Below are 7,976 nucleotides of genomic sequence, written 5' to 3'. Positions count from 1 at the left end.
TGATGAAAACCATGAAAAGTGTGCAGCTGTGGAAGATTAGAGGGAGCGTTCCTAAAGTCATTTATTTAGACAGCCATAATTTGTTTCAGTCATTTTTAGCATAATGTGTTGAGCAATTAGGGGAAGGACTTTTGATTTTAGCTTTTCATTAGCTTTTTAATTGTGCATGTGTTTGATAGGTGAGTGCGTGCGCATGCGTAGGCGTGTAAATGTGTGTGTGCTGGGCTCAGGTAAGTTGTTAAAGAGGAACAATAACCTCCAAAAAAAGGTTCTTACCGTCTTCTGATTTGAAACCAAGAGGCGTTACAGAAGGACATAGATTGTTTCTCACTGTTAAGCTAAGTTCTTCTTGTTTTTAGCTCATTAAAGTATTATTTTTTTTATATCAGAATAATCAAAAATTTTGAAGTCTACCTCAGTTTCTTAGCTAGTATAATTGCTATAACTTGGGTTAAAAACTACAGTAGTTTGTTGGATGTTTGGCCCGTTTCTCCTGATAGAACTGAGTCCAGTTTGAAGGTCACATGGTTCACAGACACATTTTCCGGAAACACAGCAATTAAAAAAAAGATTTTTTGCTAAAAAAAGTTTTGCACTAGGATAGGTGTTTTTTCGATTGTATGTAAATAGATGTTTCTCTAACCTGCAATGGGAACATTTGCTCTTTCTCAATGCACCAATATCACTGTTCTGTTAATGTCAATAAAACACAAGTTTGCAATTGAGCTGTTCCAACTAGGTAAGAAATGAATATAAAATCACACAAATAATCTTATTTATGCGATAAGTCATTAAAAATTACGGCAGCGGATGAAAACAGTTACATGAGAACCACCTCGTTCTATTTGAACAACTTTTTATCGAAAATGCGAGGGTTTTTTTATGTTGACGTATTTCCATTAAGCAAATTTCTTTTCTTAATTTCAATTTGCACAATTTTCTGATTAACGGAAACGCAGTTACTGACAACATAGAGCACCACTAGGACACCACAAGGCAATACTGTCCATCAAAGGACAGAATAAATAAAAGCAAATGATCAGATGGAGAAAACCTGTAGAAGACCGATGGGAGGCATGAGGAAGATGGAGGACGGTTGCGCTGAAAAATCCCCTTCAGCTTGGAGGGCCATATATATCCAGAAACGCTGCGTTTGCATGGTGGTGAGACAGCCTTGACGAGCGCCCGGTGATTAATGAGGCTCAGACAGAACTGGCCCCCCGTCGTTTAACGAGAGACGATATATTTCTGAGGAAAGTGCTTTCCTGTATTTTCCAACTCTAGCTCACTTTCCACGCTGTGTTCTGGTCAGCGATTGAAAGGAATCCCAAAGGTTCAGACATAGAAAGCCAAACGGCTCAAACAACTGGAGCTGTATTTCTTCTTCTGCCCTCCCAGCCTGTCCACTCACCGTCCTCTTGATGGGGATTCACGCATGGCAGCTCAAACCTTACAAGGCCAGACACATATACTCATGTTTGCATGACTATCTTTGTGGGGACTTTCCATTGACTTCCATACGTTTCTACAACCTAAACCTTACATACCTAACCCTAACCTGTAACGTTAAAAGCAAAATCATCCAGAGCCCAAAATGCAGACAAAACAAGAGGACGGTTCACCAAAAGTTTTATTACAAAAATAATGATGTAGAAGGGTGTGGTCACACTGGTGGGTCAGGGATGGGGGATCCACAGGGGTCAAGAGTCCAGCCAGGGGAGGGTTGGGTGAGTGGACAATGGGAGATCCGGGGGGCGGAGGGGGGAGAGCTCAGGGGACAAACAGAAGACAGGGACAAAATTCACCAATCAGAGGCTGAGTCGTGAAACAGTCCGGGGTCACGCATGGGAGGGTCTCAGGCAATGAAAATCCAGTAACCAGAAGGCAGGAAGCAGGGTCAGAAACAGGCAGGGTTCATCAACAGGACTTCCAACAGCAGAAGGATTAGGCAAAGATCTGTGGTCAAAAAACAGGCAGGATCAGAAAACGCTTTGGAACATGAGACAAGACGTGACAGCTGTGACAGCGGCAACAGACGATCTCTCACTGAGCTGGTGAGGGTAATGAGTAATCAGCACAGTTAAGGTAGAGATGAAGGGCTGGAATCATGACATAACCCTATCTGAAACTCAATTCACACCTCAGTCCTAAATGTAACCCCAGAACCAAAAACAGTGTTTCCCTTTGTGGGGACCAGGCGTCGGTCCCCACAAAAAGCAGTGGGTCCCCACAACATAGTATGTGTCAGGAAAATGGTACCCACAAGGTATTACAAACAAACGCATGCGAACACACCCCTGCACACGCACACACACTGCAGGAAAATGGGACAAGAATAGGAGAGAGTTTTATATCAGATCTTTAGCATCTTGTTAAACATACACAGAGAAATAAGAGAGTTTAATTAAAACACTAGTTTGTTTCGAGCTTTCTCCATCTCTTGTCAATAACTGCGTTTTGACATTTTGAAAATAAATTCACTTAATTGAAACACGGCAATTAGCGCAAGGATGAGATGGGTTTTTTTTGTCCATATCAAAATCACAGAAATAGGAAACACGTTTTTGCATCAGAGAAGTCATGTGATCAACAGCTGGATGTTGCCACTGCCAGAAAATTCAAAGAAGAAGATGACAGGAAGTGGCAGGAAGTTGACAGCGCCTCATGTTTTAAAATAACTTATCATATGAACTAACTTATTCACTTGTGACTTTAATTTCTTTTGTTATTTAATGGAAGCATCAGAATTGCGAATTTGTGTTTTTTATTTATTAGTGGAATGTTGACAAAGTGTTTTGCACATTTGCAATGGAAACACAGCTATAGTGGTGTTAGCGAAACACTGAATCCCAATTTGTTCAATAATTAAAAAATTGGTGTGTGAATGAGTGTGCGTTCTTTGCTTCAATATGAAGTCAGTGTTAGTCAAATTTACACAAGTTCAGTCCATTTCCTTTTTAAACCGCTTGTGCCACTGCTGAAGCTGAGCTGCTGTTTCAGGACTGTAAACATTTAAAAACAGCTTTTTAAAGCATTTAGAAGATTCAGAAAAGCAAAAACAGACGGAAAATTTCAAAGGGGAAACGTCGTAATTTGCTGTAAATGTTTAGAAATCCAAAACATGGCCGTTACGGAAGATACCACTTCTGGTGTGGACGACGTTTGAAATATGTAATCACCGCTAATAACGCAAAAGCAGCAGAGCTAAACTTGTGGCAATGCAGTTGCCTGGAGGATAAAGCTGCTGAATTATGGCTGTAGTTTAACTCCCTGCCCTGACTAGGGAACTGGGGGTTAATGAGGTATGGGGGTATAATTCTCCCTGCACCACTTACCAGGCTTTGAGGAAGCCACTGAACCTTAAACTGCTGCGGCGTGGTTGCCCGGTAGCCAGGGACAGTAAACCTGCGGGGTAGTGAAACCAGGAAGTGAATGACGAGAAAATGAGTCCACAAACCCGCCTTCTCGATGTACCCTGGCTGAATGGAGACCATGTAAAAAAGGACAATTAAAAAAGATGCTGTGTCAGATTAGAGTGTGCCATGTAACGGGCAGAGACCCCGGCAGGTAGTGGGAGGTTTTTATGGCCTGTGTTTGCAGGTTTACCAGCATGAGTGTGTGAAAAAAAGCAGCCACAGGCCTTTCATTTCAGGACTGACAGAGCGACTGTTAGGAACCAGTAATGAACTGGTGGAAAATGAACCTGTAGCTTAATGCTGCTTAGGTGGCGAGACACAGATGATGTATGTTCTATGAAGCTGAAAACCCTCAACGTACGAAACGATTAATAGAGGCTAGTTCCACTGTGAGAAGAATTTTATGTTCTTCCTAAAGGAAGAACTGCTCATCACAGAGCAGTGATGAAACTGGGACAACAATACTTATGAAATCAGTTAGAGACAGAAGTCATTTTGCTTTTATTCCTTCTTTGGTTTGCTTCTTCATTCTGGTACAATTCTGGCTAATCAGATCGAGGTAATTTGATCTCAAGCTGAGTTGGGCGGATCTATCCAAAATATTGATAATATCGATGCCAAGTCCGTATCAATTTCGGATCAATAATTTTGTTTCACATTCCTGAAAGTTTGGCTTGTTTTGCAGTTTCTTAAGTCTACCGTAAACATGTCTGCGGTATATTTACCTCAAGTGAAGCCCATTAATCATAAAGATTAACAGAGCAGAAAAGAAAGAAGGTGCTTGTAGTGCTCCATGACGCTTTCAGGACAATCAGGGATGATTTCAACAGAGCGCTACGACTGCCACTTAATCACCCCCAATTTGGGTGAAGTGGGCTTACCATGACCAGTAGAGGATCCATTAGAGTCCGGTCTGGAGGGAGCAGTGGAGGACAAGTAGGTTCAATCAGAGCTGTCCTCATTAGGCAAAGCCTGTAGACTTAATTCTTTTAAGCAAAGTCACGCTACAAGGCAAGATGAAATAGTTTTGTCTTATTCAGATTTCTGGAGAGAGAATCATCCTGGAGGCAGCTATTTTTAGCTCCAACCAGATGAAACTTACTCAAGATGAATAGTTAATGAGAACAGAAGGTGAAGGGAGCAGAAGGAAAGAATTCGGTGACAAAACATCTGAGTTTCTGTTCTTGACATAATTGGGTGGACCTTGCATGGCGGCACGCGTTGCAGTGCAGATCGACTGAGTCTTTCTTGTGTCAAACCAAATGACAACACCTGATATGTGCAGCAGGAGGTCTCGCATTGTGCGGACTCAGCGGTTTTAGATGTGCTGCCATGAAGAGCGGAGAAGGCATTCATTAGCTGTCACTTCTTGCCTGCGTTGCTGATGGAGCGCAGACAGGAATAGAATCATAAAGCCTCGTTATTTAGAGGTATTTTGGGAATCGGGATGGATGACACTTCTGTGATGCTCTTTGTGCCGGCTGCCAGCTATTTTCAGGAAACCAGCACATGTGTTCTCTTTGATTCTGGAATCACAAGGATATAATTATTCCACAGCTTAAAGTGGCAGGAAGCAACTTTAGGGAGCTGTGAGGCAGCAAGGAGTTGCAATGCGTAATTGTTGGCCGCTTTAAATGGGGATCCTGGAATCTTGAGAAGTCTCTATTTGTTTCCTCCAGGTGGAAGAAGCAAATAGAGGAAAATTATTTTGGTTTTTGGATTTTATTTCCCGTGTCATTGTTAAAGAAATCCAACCATTCATTTCGAGAATATGTACCCCTCTCTATGCTATTTTTTAAAAGTATGACCGGGTTGCCCAGCTCAGCAGTGTGGCCACACAATGCATGAGATTATAGCCAAGTGGCTTTTTTCCATCTCTAGTTCCATTGGCAGGTTATTGTATATGATGTTTAATATTAATAAGGAAAAACAAACTCAAATTACTGCACAAAAATAACTTCATGAATGAGAAATGGGGAAAATTAGCTCAATACTTTTAACTGTAATTTGATACGTTCAATTAGCATGACAACACTAAAAACAGAGTTGTGTGCTGCTAAGCTGAGCTAGGTGAAACAGGATAATCGTGTGACTAGTTATTTAGAGATATTTTGGGAATACCTCAATTCCGAAAACAGAGGTATTCACATGCTAAACAGATCCATGTTTTGTTTTGCTAAATAGTTTTGGCCAACTATTCATTGTAATCTCAGACTGCAGTACATGTAGATGACATTGCAATTTTTGTGTGTCATCCATCTACAGTCTGTGCTCCTGCTTGGCCCCCACAAGGAAAAAAAATCTAGACATGCCCCTGGGTGAGTGATCATAATTTGGGGGATATCTAACTACACTTGTCCATGCTCCCCAGCAAAGTTGATTCAACATATCAATTTTGTTGACAAAATGTTAAATGTTGCCAAAAATATTACATCCCACTATCAGTTGCTGTTGTGAAGAGATTTCCATTAGCGTTTCCATTACAAATTTGCGCAAAATTTGTTCAATATTCTGCTAATGTTGAAAGGAAACCCCCTACAATTTCCCAACTGTTGTGTTTCCATTAAATAAAAAGTGTAAATATAATTGTTCACGAGATAAATCATTAAAAAGTTGCGTCATCATCCTCCTACCACTACCTGTTGTCTTCTTCATCTTTTCCACTAGTTGTAAAATCTGGTTGTTGATCACATGACTGAATCTCCATTGCAGTTTTATGAAGTACATTAATTTAGATAGTCAAAAAAACACCTTATCATAGCTCAAAATGGCCGTTTTGTTCAAAATTGTTGCGTTTCCATTAAGCAAATTTATTTTTCTGATTCCAGTTTGTGCAATTTTATGGTGAATGGAAACACAGCTACTATTATTCACCTTCCCTGAATTTCTTATCACATTTTTAGGAACGCTGGCCCAATACGTTGTTAATAACAGCAAATCAGCCAGCATTTGGCATGCTGAGGTGAGCGACAGTTCATCAGTTTAGTATCGTCATAATATGCCTTCAGTGTAAGTAATGTTATCAGAACATTTCACTGTTAGATGAACTCTCACAATGAAAACGTTTGTTGAGCCAAGGAGTGAAAAACAGATTTGATGATGTGTTCAGCAAATGGGGCATGTTTTAGTGTGTCTGCTAGCTAGTGTATAAAACTGCATTTAAAAATCACAGTGTAGAGTCTGTCTTGTGAGCAGTGTGTGTGTGCGTGTGTGTGTGTGTTTACGAAGGTGCTGATGCATGGCTCTGATTAGCAACGAGGATGTGACACCTTTGGAGGACCCTGCAGGATTACAGGACAACACCAGCATTTGGGAAACAAGCACTCAAGCGGAAAATCACTTTTATAAAGTGACACAGACCCAAGACAAAACATAGGCACACACACACACACACACGCACACACACATGCAGAGGGATAAATCCTGTTAATTCCTTACAGAAAACTACACAATAGACCCACATTTCCACAAATTTCATAGATTGTGAAGAAACATCTGAATGCAGATGTGATGTCTATGGCTTATTATGGCAGTATGGGCAGAAACAGTGAAAAACTTAATTGGCAATTAGCAAGAGTGCAGTAGGACCCTGATTGCCTACAATATTCGTTGTAGGTGCTGTTGCTTTGGGCAGCCAGGGTCTCCAGTAGCGGTCAGTCTTACAAAGAATATAAAGAGCCCTCTGATGGAAGACTATTGTTGTCCTTCTCTCTGCGTCCAGAAAGCCTGCTGTTCAACTTGGGTTCAAAGTTCAGGCATTACTTGCGCTTTAGAGATGATATTCAGCAGCTCCCAGTGGGAAAAATAACATCTTGTTGCTACGGTTCTTGTTACACAGCAACCAAAGCCAGAGGGCGTAGTTGTCCAAACATGCAACACCTCAGCCAAAAAAGAATAATTATGAACAAAAGTCGACAAAAACAACAATAACATAACGGAGCTGCTTCAATACAGCGACATATAAAGCCTCGTTAATATATAAAGCCACTGAATATAGAAAAATGATTTGCCTCATATGAAGACTGCAATTTCAGAAAGGTACTTGAAAATGTTATTTGCACTAAAAAATCTAATTTATTTGTTAGGAAGGTTATGTGCCGCCAAAAGAGAACCATTAGTAAGATCAAGTTATGGATAAAGTGAAGGCTAAATTTTTTTTGCAACTTTGACTGCAAAATTGTTGAAAAAGGATGCCACAAAATCAGCAATTTTACTCCACAACAATCAGAGGTGTGCGATCCGATACCAGTTAAATGTCGGGCCAGTATCACCAATATTGATACGGATGCCGATGCTTTTTATTTATATTTGATATAGCATCAAACATCTGACCTTTAGGTGTTTTGTTTGAATTATTTTTTGTTAAAAACCAAGGATAGAATTTAGACAAAGGTTTTTATAAATACTTTACAGTAGAAAAATAAAACTTTTTTGTGCTTTTTTCCTAAATATAGTACAGAAAAAATCCATTTGTAAACAAATAAAAACAAAAATAATTTTTGAGGTATTGGGTTGAAATTTCAAGAGGGAATCTGAAACTAAAGCATTGATCTTTCCGTG

The sequence above is a fragment of the Xiphophorus maculatus genome, chromosome 15, assembly GCF_002775205.1.
Source record: "Xiphophorus maculatus strain JP 163 A chromosome 15, X_maculatus-5.0-male, whole genome shotgun sequence".
Taxonomy (NCBI): domain Eukaryota; kingdom Metazoa; phylum Chordata; class Actinopteri; order Cyprinodontiformes; family Poeciliidae; genus Xiphophorus; species Xiphophorus maculatus.
Note: the sequence above shows the minus strand (reverse complement) of the source record.